At 38.4% G+C, this 14780-nt stretch overlaps 1 protein-coding gene and 1 long non-coding RNA gene across 2 annotated transcripts in view; one reads left to right on the top strand and one right to left on the bottom strand.

Moving 5' to 3' along the window:
* The window catches only part of LOC140343366 (uncharacterized), a 40703-nt gene extending 27598 nt beyond the window's left edge, over positions 1-13105 (top strand). Inside the window, exon 3 of the long non-coding RNA XR_011923304.1 lies at positions 12874-13105. This is a non-coding gene — a long non-coding RNA (uncharacterized lncRNA). The remainder of the gene's footprint in view (positions 1-12873) is intronic.
* The window catches only part of ADGRD2 (adhesion G protein-coupled receptor D2), a 258692-nt gene that overhangs the window by 73327 nt on the left and 170585 nt on the right, over positions 1-14780 (bottom strand). The gene's annotated exons all lie outside the window — the stretch shown is intronic.

Below are 14780 nucleotides of genomic sequence, written 5' to 3'. Positions count from 1 at the left end.
GTAGGCCCTTTAAAGGATGTCTCTGGGTTGGTAACTTGGGATTTAATAAACACTTTTTTTCTTTTAGCTCTGTGTACCCAAAGGAAAATGGCAGAACAATGTCACTGCCTTAAATGAGCCACAATGGCATCCACTGATATGACTGAAAAACAGTTGGACAAAATTAGGGTCTGAGCGTGCGATGGGAAAGTGGGAGGGTTGTTGTTATCCATACGGGGTACATGGTCCATGGCTCTGGCCAGTGCGCCCCCCCCCCCAGCGTGGTCCTTCTCCAGACTCTGCTCGGGTGCACACTGGCTAGAGCTGTGGACCACCCAAATTTCGTGTGACCACTGGATGCTGACTACTGTTCTAAAGTATACGGTCGCGTCATTACCCAATGGGGAATATAGGTTGGACAAACATTCGCTTTAAAAGTTACAATTTGCATATTGATTTGGATGTATACATCTAGTGATCATTTACATATGTGGTTTCAGTAAAGGGAAACCCCTCCTAATGTATTTTTTAAATAACATACTCTGTTTGACTAACCCAGATTTATTACCAAATTAATTTAGTTGTAACTAATTTTAATATAGTCATAGAAGACTGCACTGATGATCATGATGCATGAATACCTTATACAATATGTTTCCAAATAAATGTAATATTAAACACAATGTAATAGAGTACAACAATCTTGCAATAATGGAGTTTAGCTTGCAATGTGACTCTGAAGAACGCATGGTCACAATAAAAAAACATTGTTTTTTGTTTCATTTTTTTTACCTTTCCTGTGCACACCTCCTGACATTCACCACTCACTGTTTACAGATCTTTCAGAATTTCAATATAATTATTGAAAGTGGTCAAGTAATAAATAATATGTTGTTCTTTGTTTTAGTCTGCCTCTTACTAGGAAAATGGTGTCCTTGGCATTTAAAAATGCAGACTTGTGAATTATAGAGATTTTAAACATTCTAAACATTGGTCTTTTTGTAATCTCTTAAATCACTTTCATATACTGAGTACAAGTCATTTAGGAAAAGTTAGCAGTCATGGATCTGCAGGGATTAAATTAATCATGAACAAGTGCTTACCTGAAAATCTCTATAACCATTTTTTATCAGGAACACTAATCCCTATTTATTCCCAGGAAACTGAACTCTGTCTTGTCTTGTCTTGAAACCTAGTATACTTGACAGCCAATACTGCACTTTGCAATTTATTCACCTAATATACAGTAGAAATATGGTTATTGGTTTAACATTGTAACACATCAGCCAGTAATATGAAATAAGACAAAATATATGATCACAAATATGTTTGCATAAATGCTATTACAGTAATATGTGTAATTCTGCTATTGCTAAACACATGTGTAAACTGTGTATTATTATTTTTTTTTAGGCTCATCTATAATGAGTGCTTATATTATTCCATTATAGAGAGTAGATCTATATTCTCTCTACATCTTTTAGATTTTTACCATTCCACACTTCCCTTGTATGTAAAATAAAGTTGTGAGACTAATATATTTACAATAACTCACATTCTTAATTGATGCTCAAAATGGTTCAGGCTGCTAGAAAAAAATCAATGCGGAGTGGTAAGGAGGCTTCTGTCAATGAACAAAAATTATGCTTATTTGAGATTGGTTGACAGCAGCTATATGACAGCTCACAGCCATAGAACCATTCCAAAAGTTATCCCTAGTCTAAAAAAGAGACAGTGGTGGAAAAAGGTTTCTTTAACATTTAACATTTTTTTTAATTCATATCTGTTGAGAATATGTCTATTCTCATAGCTGAACTCCAGGAGTACTTAAAAAGCAACCTTTCAGTGGGGTGACTGTTACACCTCAAGGGATAAAATTCTAGAGTCTAGGGGAAAAAGGACTTTTGCATACCTTTTCCCTCACTTCTGCAGGTTTCTCCATTATATTACTGGTAGCCCACAGCCTCTTCTGTAAGGTGCTGTGTGTTGCATTTGTAGACTCTGGTGTCATTCTCTGCAACGTACGACCAGTAATCTTGCACTTTAATGGAGGACACTGGGAATGCCCACTCTCACAACCAGTAAATCAGAAACAAGAGGAGCATGTCAGCTGTTGGGTAGGTAGAAGGTTAGGTATAAGGTAAGTAATAGTTTTTTTCACATCCCCCTATTCAAAAGCAATTATTTTAAGCAGGGTTGTCTAACTGCCACAAACAGGTCGGGATTTTTATATAAACATAATACCTTTCTATTTGTAAACCATGCCATACTAAATTTACTGATGTTTGTTATCCTTGAAGTCCTGGACAGGCCTTATATTTGTAAAAAACCTCCTTTTACTTTGCAAATTTGTTGATCAATGTCATATTTTTTCCCCATTTTCCACCTTCTGCCTATGTTCGCAATGTTCACATGTAGATGGAGAAAAAAAGTGCCGATCTCACTGCGCATGCATTAAATCAGCATTTTTTTTTTTACTCCCATTGAAAAAAGAGCTCCTTCTTGTTTATGAGGTAACCAAGACAAATATTCTCACGGGGTGGTGCTAAAGGCAGCTTCCAACAATACCCAATCTTTTGTCCCAATTCAAAATAATATACTTAAATGACTGGGAAGCCCATTCCTCCATTATTTTTAGATTTGTTAATGTTGAAGTATTTATTACATGGACAATAAATTCTGGAATAGATAGGCAATAGAGGTAGCCGTATGAGGCAAATAATGACTCTTTAGGAGCCCTTGCTAATAGGCTTCTGCTTTTGTTCGTATGGATGAATAGAGAAGAAAAAAAGAGGTTTGAGGCTCATATGTTTTTCCTGCAAAAGATGAAGTGTATTGATTGATTTTTTAGTACATAAGCCATCAAATAGACATAAACATATAATGTTTCAGTTTCTGGCCTGTTAATATTTCACAACACAGAATAATTATACATACTATACAGTATGAATTTTTTCAAAAGATAAAAAAACATATCCACATAATCGTTCAAAAGACCATGCCGTGGCGCACAATGATCCGACGCATTTCACCATGAAGGGATTCCTCAGGGATAGATAATAATGCGTGCTTACTGGTCTGTTATGTATAGAGATGTAACAGGTCAAGGATAGCATAGTAAAAGATTAAACATTTTCAGGTAGTAAATCCATCAAACAGAGTACACCAATAATTGCTCACTGTTTGGCTTGTGAAACAAGTGGACTTTTAATCAAGTGGAGTTAGAAAAAACAGGAAGTTGATATTGAGCATATTGGTCATTTGGGAGTGATGTTTGCTTGACTCAGTTTTGTTTTAAACAGTTTTTTTGCTTGACTGTCAGTTTTGTTTTAACAGCTTTTTTTTCCTTGCTGACCTCCAAGGGGGAGTGGTCAAGGCTTCACGGGTGATTTAGGTTCCTGTGGCACTCATTTTGAGCTTGCTCACTGTTTGACTTGTGAAACAAGTGGACTTTTAATCAAGTGTTGTTAGAAAAAAACAGGAGTTGAAAAACAAAAGGAGTTAAATCCTTATAGTAAGCACAAACTGTAAGTAAACATTTATAATTCCTTGTAAACAAACAAACATTGTTACTGGGAAGATGAGTGGTAGCAAAGGGGGAAGGTTTGGTTCAGTGCACAGTCTGCCACATGTATGTACAAATGGAGTAACAGCTCCCAGGTGAATATCTAGGTGAATACCGCTGTGACAGATGTGAGTAAGTCGCCTTTCTGGTATCTCACATTGGAGAGCTGTAGAAGCGCATTGCAACACTGAAATCACTGGATCACCTTGAGAGGGGTCTCCAGCTCACTGAGCAGGCAGTTATTGGCTTAGATGTGGAGGATGGAGAGGTTAGTCAGGATGAGCATGTAGGGAGTTGGGTTAATGTAACTAGAGGGAGTGGTAGGGGCACTCAGAAAAGGAAGGCCAGCCCTGGGTTTGAGCACCTCAACATTTTTGCAAAGTTATGTGAAGATGTGCAGGTGGCAAACCCAGTGGTGGCAACTCTAGATGTTACTGCTACCCCTAACAGCCGGGAGAGCAGCACATCTAGTAGTGGTGGGGAGGGAAACGCAGGAAGGAAAAGACAATTGGTTGTCATAGGGGATTCTATCATAAGGAGAATAGTTTGTCACCCGGATCCCTTCAACCGAATGGTTTGCTGTCTCTCGCTGGTGCCAGGGTTCGGCATGTGGTGGACCGAGTGGACAAACTACTGGGAGGGGCAGGACAGGACCCAGCTGTCTTGGTCCATGTTGGAACCAATGACAATATAAATAGAAGATGGAGGATCCTTAAAAATCAGTTTAGGGAACTAGGTTTCAAGCTGAAGAAAAGGACCTCCAATATTGCCTGTGCCATGCGCAACACAGGAAAGGTAGAAGAAGCTTAGGCAGCTAAACGCATGGCTTAAGTCCTGGTGTAGAAGGGAAGGGTTTGGGTTCATAGAGCACTAGGCTGACTTTTCATTGGGGTACAACCTGTATACCAGAGATGGTTTGCACCTAAATGAAAGGGGGTCTGCTGTGCTAGGGGAAAGATTTAGGGGAATGGTGGAGGGATATTTAAACTAGGACTGAGGGGGTGGGACAGTTAAATAAGTTGGCAGACAGGTTAGTCAGGGGTCAGACACTAGTGGAGGGTGGATTGGGGATAGTTGGGGGGAGGATTATGGATAATTATAAGGAGCTTCCCATGTTGCAAACAGACATTGGATTGTGCAGTACTAGTTGTACTGAAAAACAAAATGATTTGACAAACAAGGATGGTAAATGCAGCAATGGTTTAAAGAGCCTGTTCACCAATGCCATAAGTCTAGCAAACAAGATTGGGGAGTTGGAAGCCTTAATTAGTGAAGAGAATAATGACTTAGTTGGTATTGCTGAATCCTGGCTTTGTTCTTCACATGACTGGGCTGTCAATATTCCTGGGTATACTCTCTTTCGTAAAAACAGAGTAAAACGAAAGGGTGGTGGTGTCTGTCTGTATGTGAAAAGTGATCTGAAAGTGAATGTGAAAGAAGAAATTGTGGAGAGAACAAGCGATGAGGTTTAGGCATTATGAGTGGAGTTGAATGTGAGGTTAAATAACACACAATTAATTATTGGAGACTGCTATAGGCCCCCCAGTGCTAAGGAAGAAATAGAAAATCAACTACTAGCACAGATAGAAAAAGCACCAAAATGTGGATGTGTTTTAATCATGGGAGATTTCAACTACCCTGACATTGACTGGAGTAATGGCACTACAGGAACAGCAAAAGGAAGGAAATTGGTGAATTTAATACAAGATAATTTTATGGTACAGTTTATAGAAGCCCCAACTAGAAATGATACTCTGCTGAACCTAGTTCTTTCTAACAATGCCGAAGCTTAAAACAAATGTGCAAATAGAAGAGAATCTGGGTAGCAGTGACCATATTATGGTGTAAGCTGTAAACAGGAAGCAAAAACAAGAAGGATAAAAACATTTAATTTTAAGAGAGCAATTTTTCCATTATTAAGGGCATCTCTCTCTGACTTGGACTGGGAGACAATATTGTCCTCAAAGAACACAGAACAGAAATGGGAATGTTTCAAGTCTGTTCTACAAAAGCGAACTGAAAAATATATTCCAATGGGTAATATGTTTAAGAGGCTAAAATTAAAACCTATGTGGCTTACAGCGGATGTTAAAAAAAGCCATAAGGAACAAGAAAAGGGCATTTCAAAAATTTAAAAATGAAGGATCACCTTCATCATTTGAAACCTATAAAGAATATAACTAAAGATGTAAAAAGCAGATAAAACGGTGCAACTGTGCAAAACTTCAAAATGAAAGACTGAATTGCAAAGGAAAGTAAGGCAAACCCCCAAACATTTTTCAAATATATTAATAGCAAAAAGTTTAGATCTGAGCATGAAGGCCCCTTAAAGGATGTTGCTAGGTTGGTAACTGGGGATAAAAACAAGGCAGATTTACTAAACACTTTTTTTAGCTCTGTGTACACGAAGGAAAATGACAGAGCTCAAGTCCAAATTCATAATAGCAAAGTCACTGCCTTAAATGAGTCACAATTGTTATGATTGAGAAACAGCTGGGAAAAATTAAGGTTGACAAAGCACCAGGACCTGATGGATTACATCTACGTGTCCTCAAAGAGCTGAGCTCAGTTATGTCAAAGCCATTATTTCTATTTTATAGAGACTCTTTAGTCACTGGCAAGGTACCGATGGATTGGCGTAAGGCCAATGTGGTTCCTATCTTCAAAAAGGGAGCAAAGTCATTACCAGATAACTACAAACCCGTTAGTTTAACGCCCATAGTTGGAAAGGTCTTAGTGAGTTTGATAAAGAGCCACATAGAGGTGTTTCTGCTAGAAAATAATATTATAAGTGATAGTCAGCATGGCTTCAAGAAAGACAGAAGTTGTCAAACAAATTTACTCTCTTTTTATGAGGAAGTAAGTAAACAGGTAGAATAGCTGGAATAGCAGCTGGAATAGCAGTTGATATAGTGTACCTGGACTTTGCTAAAGCATTTGACACTGTACCCCACAGACGGTTAATATTCAAGTTAGGGTCAATAGGTTTAGAAAAGTCAATCTGTTAATGGATAGAGAACTGGCTTAAAGATCACATCCAGGGAGTTGTAAATAATGATTCATACTCTGAATGGTCTAAGGTTATTAGTGGTATACCCCAGGGCAGTGTTCTCCCCAGAAATTTTTTTCAGCCGGGTGGTGGGAAGCTGTAGCCGGGTGGTAAAAAAGGGTGTGTGGCAAAACACGGCAAATTTAGTGCTCCCAGTTGTTTATGCCATGGGTATCCAGTAACCTCTTATTGTTTCGATGTTCTACCTTCTCCCAATTATTTGTTACAACTTTGTAATGCCTGCCCTATTGGTATATCCAGTTTTTCTATTCTATGTATTTTGCCACAACTGTCCTATGCCATGTATTGTGACCCAACTTACTAGTGTTCTAAGTTTTAAGAGTCTAATCCTTTGTAGTAGTGTAATAGTATAATGAATGTGGTGTAACAAGTTAGGCTTAGCTCATATTAGCAGTAAAAAACATTTACTTCTAATATGAGCTAGTGACTTCTGGCAACTGCTAGGCACCTAGGATTGGTAACAGGCTGGGCAGAGTGTTTTATGTTCTAATGATGCCGTAGTAATTAGATTGTAAGGGGAGAATGTGCCCGCCACTTGCACCTATATTTTCAGTTTTGTACCCCCACCGTAAGAGAAATTGGGGTACAAAGAAGAGAAGCAGACAGTAGTTTCATAGGTATAGATTTGTGACAGGTAGGTATATATTTAGGGGCCCCACCCCAATGTTCCGTGCTATGTTTGTGGCTCCGGGGTCCCCAATTTGCACTTTCAATTTAGGACTCCTAGTTGCACTTTCCCCTGAAACAGCAACCCCAAACTTTTTACATTTGTGACCCCCATATCTTGAAATTCTTTGAACCTGGGGGGCTGAAATTGTAGTAACTAGTATCTATGAGGGTCCCCTGTACAACCTAAAAATTACAGGTCCTTGTGACATACAGTTCAGGAGATATGGAGGTTTGTACACAGAGAGCTATGAGGATGCAGAATGACATGGATACTTTATACACACTGGATACATTTCACAGGCAGATTTTTTTTTAAACAGAAACCCGAGCTCGTGCTATGAGATGGGGGCGGGGCTGCCTCTGTCTCCTTCACATGAAGGCTGAACTGTGTGTGCTCACCTCTCATAGGCAGCAATCCTCTGAATGGATGACACAGAGCAGCCTCACTGAGATCTGTGCATCCGAGGATGAGAGCTGCCGAGAGCTGGGCGGGGTATTCAAATCAGCCGGGCGGAGCAACCGGCTAAAAACCTCTGGGGAGAACTATGCCCCAGGGTTCGGGGTTGGGACCTTTACTGTTTAACATCTTCATAAATGTATAAATATAGGATATAGAGTATGGGACTAAAAGTATCATTTCAGTGTTTGCAGAGGACACCAAACTATATAATGGAATTAGGTCCATACAGGATGTCTATAATCTACAAGCAGACCTAGATGTACTGTTTGATTAGGCAGCCAAGTGGCAAATGACATTTAATATAGATAAATGTAAAGTTATGCACTTGGGAGTTAACAACATGCATGCTTCATACTGTCTAGGGGGAATTACATTTGGGGAAGTCAGAAATAGAAAAGGATCTGGGGGTTCTGGTAGATCATAGACTTAATAACAGCATGCAATGCTAAGCTGCAATATCTAAAGCTAGCAATGTACTTTCTTGTATTAAAAGAGGAATAGACTGCAGAGATGGAAACATAATCCTGCCCCTGTACAAAGCATTGGTCAGACCACATCTGGAATATGCAGTCCCGTTTTGGTCACCAGTTCACAAAAAGGACATTGTGGAATTGGAGAGAGTGCAGAGACGGGCAACTAAATTAATAAGAGGAATGGAGGAGCTCAGCTATGAGGAGAGATTAGCTGAACTTTATCTATTCTCCCTTGAGAAGAGACGTATAAGGGGGAATAAGATCACCCTGTATAAATATATAAACGGTCCATATAGAGAACTCTCTTCCCCATTATTCACTTTGAGATCATTACAAAGAACAAGAGGGCACTCCTTGCGCTCGGAGGAAAAGAAGTTTAAGCTCCGGATAAGGAAGGGATTCTTCACGGTAAGGTCTGTGAAAATGTGGAATCAGCTCCCTCAGGAAGTAGTTTCAACAACTACTATAGATTGCTTTAAGAAAAAGCTGGATGCTTTCTAGAAGCACAGAATATAGCTGGGTATTAAGGCTTTAAAGTAAAAATAACAGAGACTGTTGATCCAGGGAACATTGGATTGCCTCAGGGAATCATGAAGGAATTTTGTTTTCCCCTGTTGAAGCAAGTTGTACCAGGGTTTTTTTTTGCCTTCCTCTGGAACAACTATTTCTTATAGGGTTTTATATCTGGGATATGTTTATTTCCCTAGTGGCTGAACTTGATGGACTTATGTCTTTTTTCAACCTACTATGTAACTAATATCAATACAGTTAAAACAAGGTATGCAGAAACATGCTAAGAACAGAAAATATTTAACAATGATTTAAGGGTAATCTGTAATTATGACTAGAGTCAAAGAATGCCTCTGGGTATGTTAAGACTGATTAATTCAGAGTAATTGGTTCAGATAGTATTTAAAGCGTTGATAAATCAAAAATTGCTACTATTTAAACAGAGGAGCATATAATGATATATAATATAATATTGTTACTCACGTACCCGTAGTTAGGAACATGCCCCACAAGGGGAGTGTATGTATGGAGTCGCTGCTGGTGATAATGCTGAACATGAATCATAAAGTATGATTAGGTATACAAATATAGAATAGGGAGTATATTTTAAAAGATGGCAGTAGGTATAGGAATACATACTTAAGGTTTGATTTAGTAATTTACACTTTTGTTACAAGTTTTGGCAAAGTCGAAGTATGTCTCATGGGTGCGGTCCTTTCATCAGTCAACCAATGTTATATGTAGATGAGGAGAGGGGTATCTTCCTTAGACATATGAGTTGAAAAGGTGAGTCTCAAAAAGAGCATTTCTATAAAATAAATAGTCAAAAGCTTTTTGTAGATAAAGTAAGTCTAAAGGGGCCATTTAAATTGTTTGAGGTAGATGAGGGTTTACCTTTTGGATGCGAGTTGTTGGGTCACTTGTATAGGTCAAAAGGGTTTGGATCTAGATAAGATGAATCAAATCGCTTGATAGTAGTGTAGTAGATAGGATGGAAAAATGCCTTTCCATAAATGGGTAGTTATAAAAGGTTTAATATATAAAGGTTTTTATCAAAATATAATATATTAAAAGATATAAATGGTAATACAAGGGTTTAATATGGGTTTACCTTTGAAGTTATGTGGTTTGAAGGGTAATCCAGGATTTCAAGATTGGAGAATGCAGCAGTTATTACTGAGGGTTAACCCTGAAGGGTATAAATCTGGTAGGTCTCATGCAGGGATAAGCAGTAAGGAAATAGAAAAAGCAGCAGCCTGCAGTTCTGTACCTGTGGATGCCCGAAGTGGCGTCTTTAAGAACACGAGGGCGGAGGGGAGAGCGTTCCCTTGCTGTGGGCGGAACCCAGTCCCTCCTCCTGCATGTAGGAGAATCCCCGTGATGTCAACGGGGCTCCACAATGCTCCACAAGTGTATCCGCCCCCTTCATTCTCATTGGGTGATCCGCCCTGACAGAGGGCAGATCATACAGGGGATGAGATGGCCAAGGCCAGCACAGCGTGTGCTGCGCAAGAGCCGGAGCGCCTTATAGCAGTGGCGCCCCCATCCCCTGCAAGCCCCACAGGCAGCCAGGGCAGTTCTAGAGACGTAAGCCAGCGGATGCATGGACTTCCACATGTAAAGAGTTACAATATGTGGTTTAGACAGATGCTTATGAGTTATACACTGACATTTGCAATCAATATATAAATCTTGACAATAAAGTGCTTACATTGCTTTGTAAAGCTACGTACACACTTCCAATTATTATCGTCGGAAAACGGACGACGAACGTTCCTGCACGATATACACGAACGATCGTATAGCACCGATCCTGCACATAGAGGTAACGACACGATCGTTCGTAGATATTGTACACACAATAGATACGATCGTTTAAGCGATAGAGGAACTATGTGCACGACAGGAAAGTGAACGGACGTTCGTTCACCACGCATGCTCTGAACATGGACGATCAACGAACGACCGTACACACGAACGATGTTCAACGATCGTCGTCCAATCCGATCCGCCGGTCCGGTCGTTCGTTTCCAGCGACTTTCCTCGTTCGTCGGCGTCGTTGGTTACTTTTTTACGAACGATTTTTTGCCCAATCGATCGTTCGTCGTTCGATTGGAACGATAAAAATTGGAAGTGTGTACGGACCTTAAATTGCATTATTATAACAATAAACAGCAAATTGTAAAAGTTTGGGTATAAATGTTATACATACACCAAAAAAAAGACTAAAGACGTTTTAAAGCATATATCTGAAAGGATATAGGGCAGAGGTACAAAGAGTCCCTGTGATGATAAAAAAATTTGGATACTGCTGGTGAGTTTACAGTAAGTGAAATTCGTTACATAATGATGTATAATGTATAGGTATGAAGGTGTACTGGAGTATAGGAACCTGATTATAAGGGCATATTAGAATTAGAGAAATGATTTGAAGCTTACTGCTTCATTTAAGCCCGGTGGGTATGTTGCTTTGAGGTTTACTATCCATTTGGTTTCTACCTGTAGGGTTTTTTTTATCAAGGTCGCCTCCTCTAGAACTGGGGAGTATGTATTCAAGACCAAAGCCATTCAGAACTTTTGCATTGTATTGGTGCCAACATGATGGCATACAGGTGTAGTTTTTTTGCCCATTGCTTTGGAATGTATATGTTCGTAGATCCTCTTTTTAAGAGGTCGTATTGTTTTTCCCATATAGAAGTTGTATAGAACTATTTGTTCCCAAATACATTGTAATCCTAAAAAACTTTGTACTTGCATTGCACCCTATAGAATGGTACTCTTGATTTGTTGCTGTTAACATTTGGTCATTGCTAACTTCATGACAAAGTACTGTTATGCATTATGACTATATTGCACTTTTCTTTCTTTTTGTACCCAACAATCTGGTACTGAAACAACAGATTTGTGGTTCATCATTTAGCTTTAGGTTGAAATATATGGGTCTGCATAAATATGCACAACCATTATTTGCACTGTCCTGCTCTTAACTGTAATATAACCTTGTATGAATTGATACTTTCATTGTAACCCACAGAAGGTTTCTGCCGATTTGATGTGAATGTCATTACTGTTGATCCGATGTTAATGTATTACTACCAATCATGATTATATTGCAATCTTCTTATGTGCTTAACACCCCTCTTCATTAACAACCGATTTGCGGTTTATTATATGGCTTAAAATGGTACTATATGGGTCTTCATATAGGTTAGATATATGACTTAAAAATAGGATTCAATCATGCCCCCCTTATGAGGTAACTAATAAACATTCATACACATCTCTTTCAATATCCATAAACATCCCCCGCTAACTGGCACGACTTACGGGGGACAGGGCGCCATATTTTGTGTCCGGCCCTGTCTCAATCCCCCGTATGACCCGCCCCTAAGGGGGGGGATCAACTCCCGGGCTAGGGGAAGCCGCATTGCAGGATATAATATATCATACCAATATATTTTATACAAATAGTTTTCTCCTAATTTTTCCCACATGACTTACTGAATACAAATATCCTTTTTTACTCTGTAGGTATCCAACTCCCACACATTTAATTTACAACTTGCAACCTTGTATGAGCACAAGACCACAGGATGAATACTTATATTCACCCTAATATTTCATCATATGGTACTCAACAATTTTGTTAGTTTAAATGAATCCTACTTGGTAAGCCATCATATTTTGACTAAGATTAATATCCTTACTTTCTAATAATTCCTTTATCTTGACTTCTTTCTTAGTGATAAGCATATATACCCCTATATGATTCTAATACTTCAATTTTATGAATGTTACATACCATTATGATTGCAATCCAAATATACCAACTAAGTTATATATTATTAATTATAATATTTCAGTGTATCAACACTACCTTAAGAGCTACTGTCCTGAATATATCACTCAGAACCGATCTTTATACCACCTGTAAGTACTATTTTTGCTACTATTTTATAATCTTCCTATTCATTACTAAAACTGAGAAGGACCATATACCAGATATATATGGATCCCTTCTCACTATGTTTGAGAATTTAAACATCAATTTGCAATATAACCATCATTGCATCTGACAATTTACAATGTATAGTTATTATTTGTGATACCCAACTGTCACTGATTTATAACCTTTCTGTGTACACAGACCATAAATCGTATAAAGTCATATACCCCCGAGGAAGCCTAATCTGGGCGAAATGCGTCGGGGACCTGTATACGGAAAACACGGTCTTATTATTTTATCTTATTCCTCATATACATTCTCTGCTGTCTACTGTCCATGCTAGCAACAATATGTCTAGTAAAATACCCTATCTCTGTGACTCAGAACAGAAATAGGTGAAACCAATATAACATGATATGTCAACCTGAAATAATGTTCCTACTTCTGTGATTTCTTTATAACAGAACTAGTTAAGATAATGTATTACATGCTCTAGGGTTGTGAACTATGTATTTGTATGACTTTGTTATATATGAAGTAAATATGTACTAATACATCCATAGTTTGACACAAGACTCTTGAGCCTCAAAACCTCTTTCTTTGCTTCCTCCTTGTACTCTATGCTATTCCTATAAGGAAGGAGCCACATATGCAGGTAATCATATAGATTACGCCTTTGGCGTTGCAATTAATGTATGTGTTAGGTCGATGGTTATTACCATTTGGTAGGGAGATAGTACATGATTTATGGACACATACATGATTCATATTCCACATACATTGGCTGCAGTGTCCACTTTTGAAGGTGCCTTTGGTGGTTGGGGTATAAGTAGGATCGACTTCAGGGTTTGGTTGATAGTGACTAGAAGTTAAATGATCTTTGAGAGATTTCGATTTTCTATATGTAATTTGTGGTTTATTGCTGAGAAATTTGCTGACTTTAGGGTCAGCTAGGAGAATATGCCAATTCTGGTATTGAGTTACCAGGAGTATTGGTTATTAGTTTGTGGTCTTCACTGTATGTGGTAATTAATCTTACTGTATTTGGAGTCTCGGTGTGTTTTTTTAAAATAAGATCTTTTCTTTCATAATTCAAGGATCTCTTATATGATCTTTTAAGTAGGTTTTTAGAGTAGCATCTAAGCAGTAACTTTTCTTGTAATAATTTAGCTTCCTGCTTGAAGTCTAATTCATTACTACAGTTTCTTTTCAGCCTCATGTATTGGCTGAAAGGTGTGCTTTTAATCAGAGGTTTGGGGTGTGCGCTTTGCGCATGTAAGATTGTATTTCCCGCCGTAGGTTTCCTAAAAAGTGTTGTTGTGACTGTGTTGTTACTGTCAATCCTAATAGAGAGGTCTAGGAATGGTAATTGAGTTTTGTTGAAGTCAAGGGGGAAATTTAAGTTGAATTCATTTGATTGTATGAATTCAAAAAAGTAGGCATACTGAGCCTGTCCAAAACATTAACACATCGTCAATATAGCGTTTTTAGGTTGGGGTAATTGTAATGTATTTCTTTATATGGGGGTCTGAGAATAGATTTTTTTCCCATTCTCCCAGGTAAATGATGGCATATGATGGTGCACATTTCGTACCCATTGCAACACCCTGTTTTTGAAGATAAATCTTCCCATCAAAGGGGAATGTGTTTTTATTAGGTATGAAGGTTAGTAGGGATATGACAAAATCATTTTGAGGTTTAGCTGAGGGATATTCTCTTTTAAGGCATTCTGCCATGGTATGTATGCCCAGTGAGTGTGGTATACGGTTATAAAGACACTCTACATCAATTTTTACAATCAGAGTATGCTTAGGAACTGTCATGTTTTGTGTAAGTTTTAGTACATCAATTGTATCTTGAAGATATGAAGGTAATTTGGTGACTAAAGGGCGGATGTATGTATCAATTAGTTCGTTGGCATTTGCCGTTAAGGATCCAATACTTGAGATGATTGGGCGTCCTGATGGATGTACTGCGTTTTTATGAATTTTGTGTAGTGCATAAAAGGTAGGTATTGTAGGTTTTTTTATTAATAGAGATATTCCTTTGTTTTTAGGTCTATTGCGTTGTTGGAATTCCTTTCCAAATAAAGGCTTGATATTCCTGTT

This window comes from Pyxicephalus adspersus, chromosome Z, assembly GCF_032062135.1.
Source record: "Pyxicephalus adspersus chromosome Z, UCB_Pads_2.0, whole genome shotgun sequence".
NCBI lineage: Eukaryota > Metazoa > Chordata > Amphibia > Anura > Pyxicephalidae > Pyxicephalus > Pyxicephalus adspersus.
The sequence above is the reverse complement of the archived record's forward strand: the minus strand, read 5'-3'. Positions and strand labels throughout refer to the sequence as shown.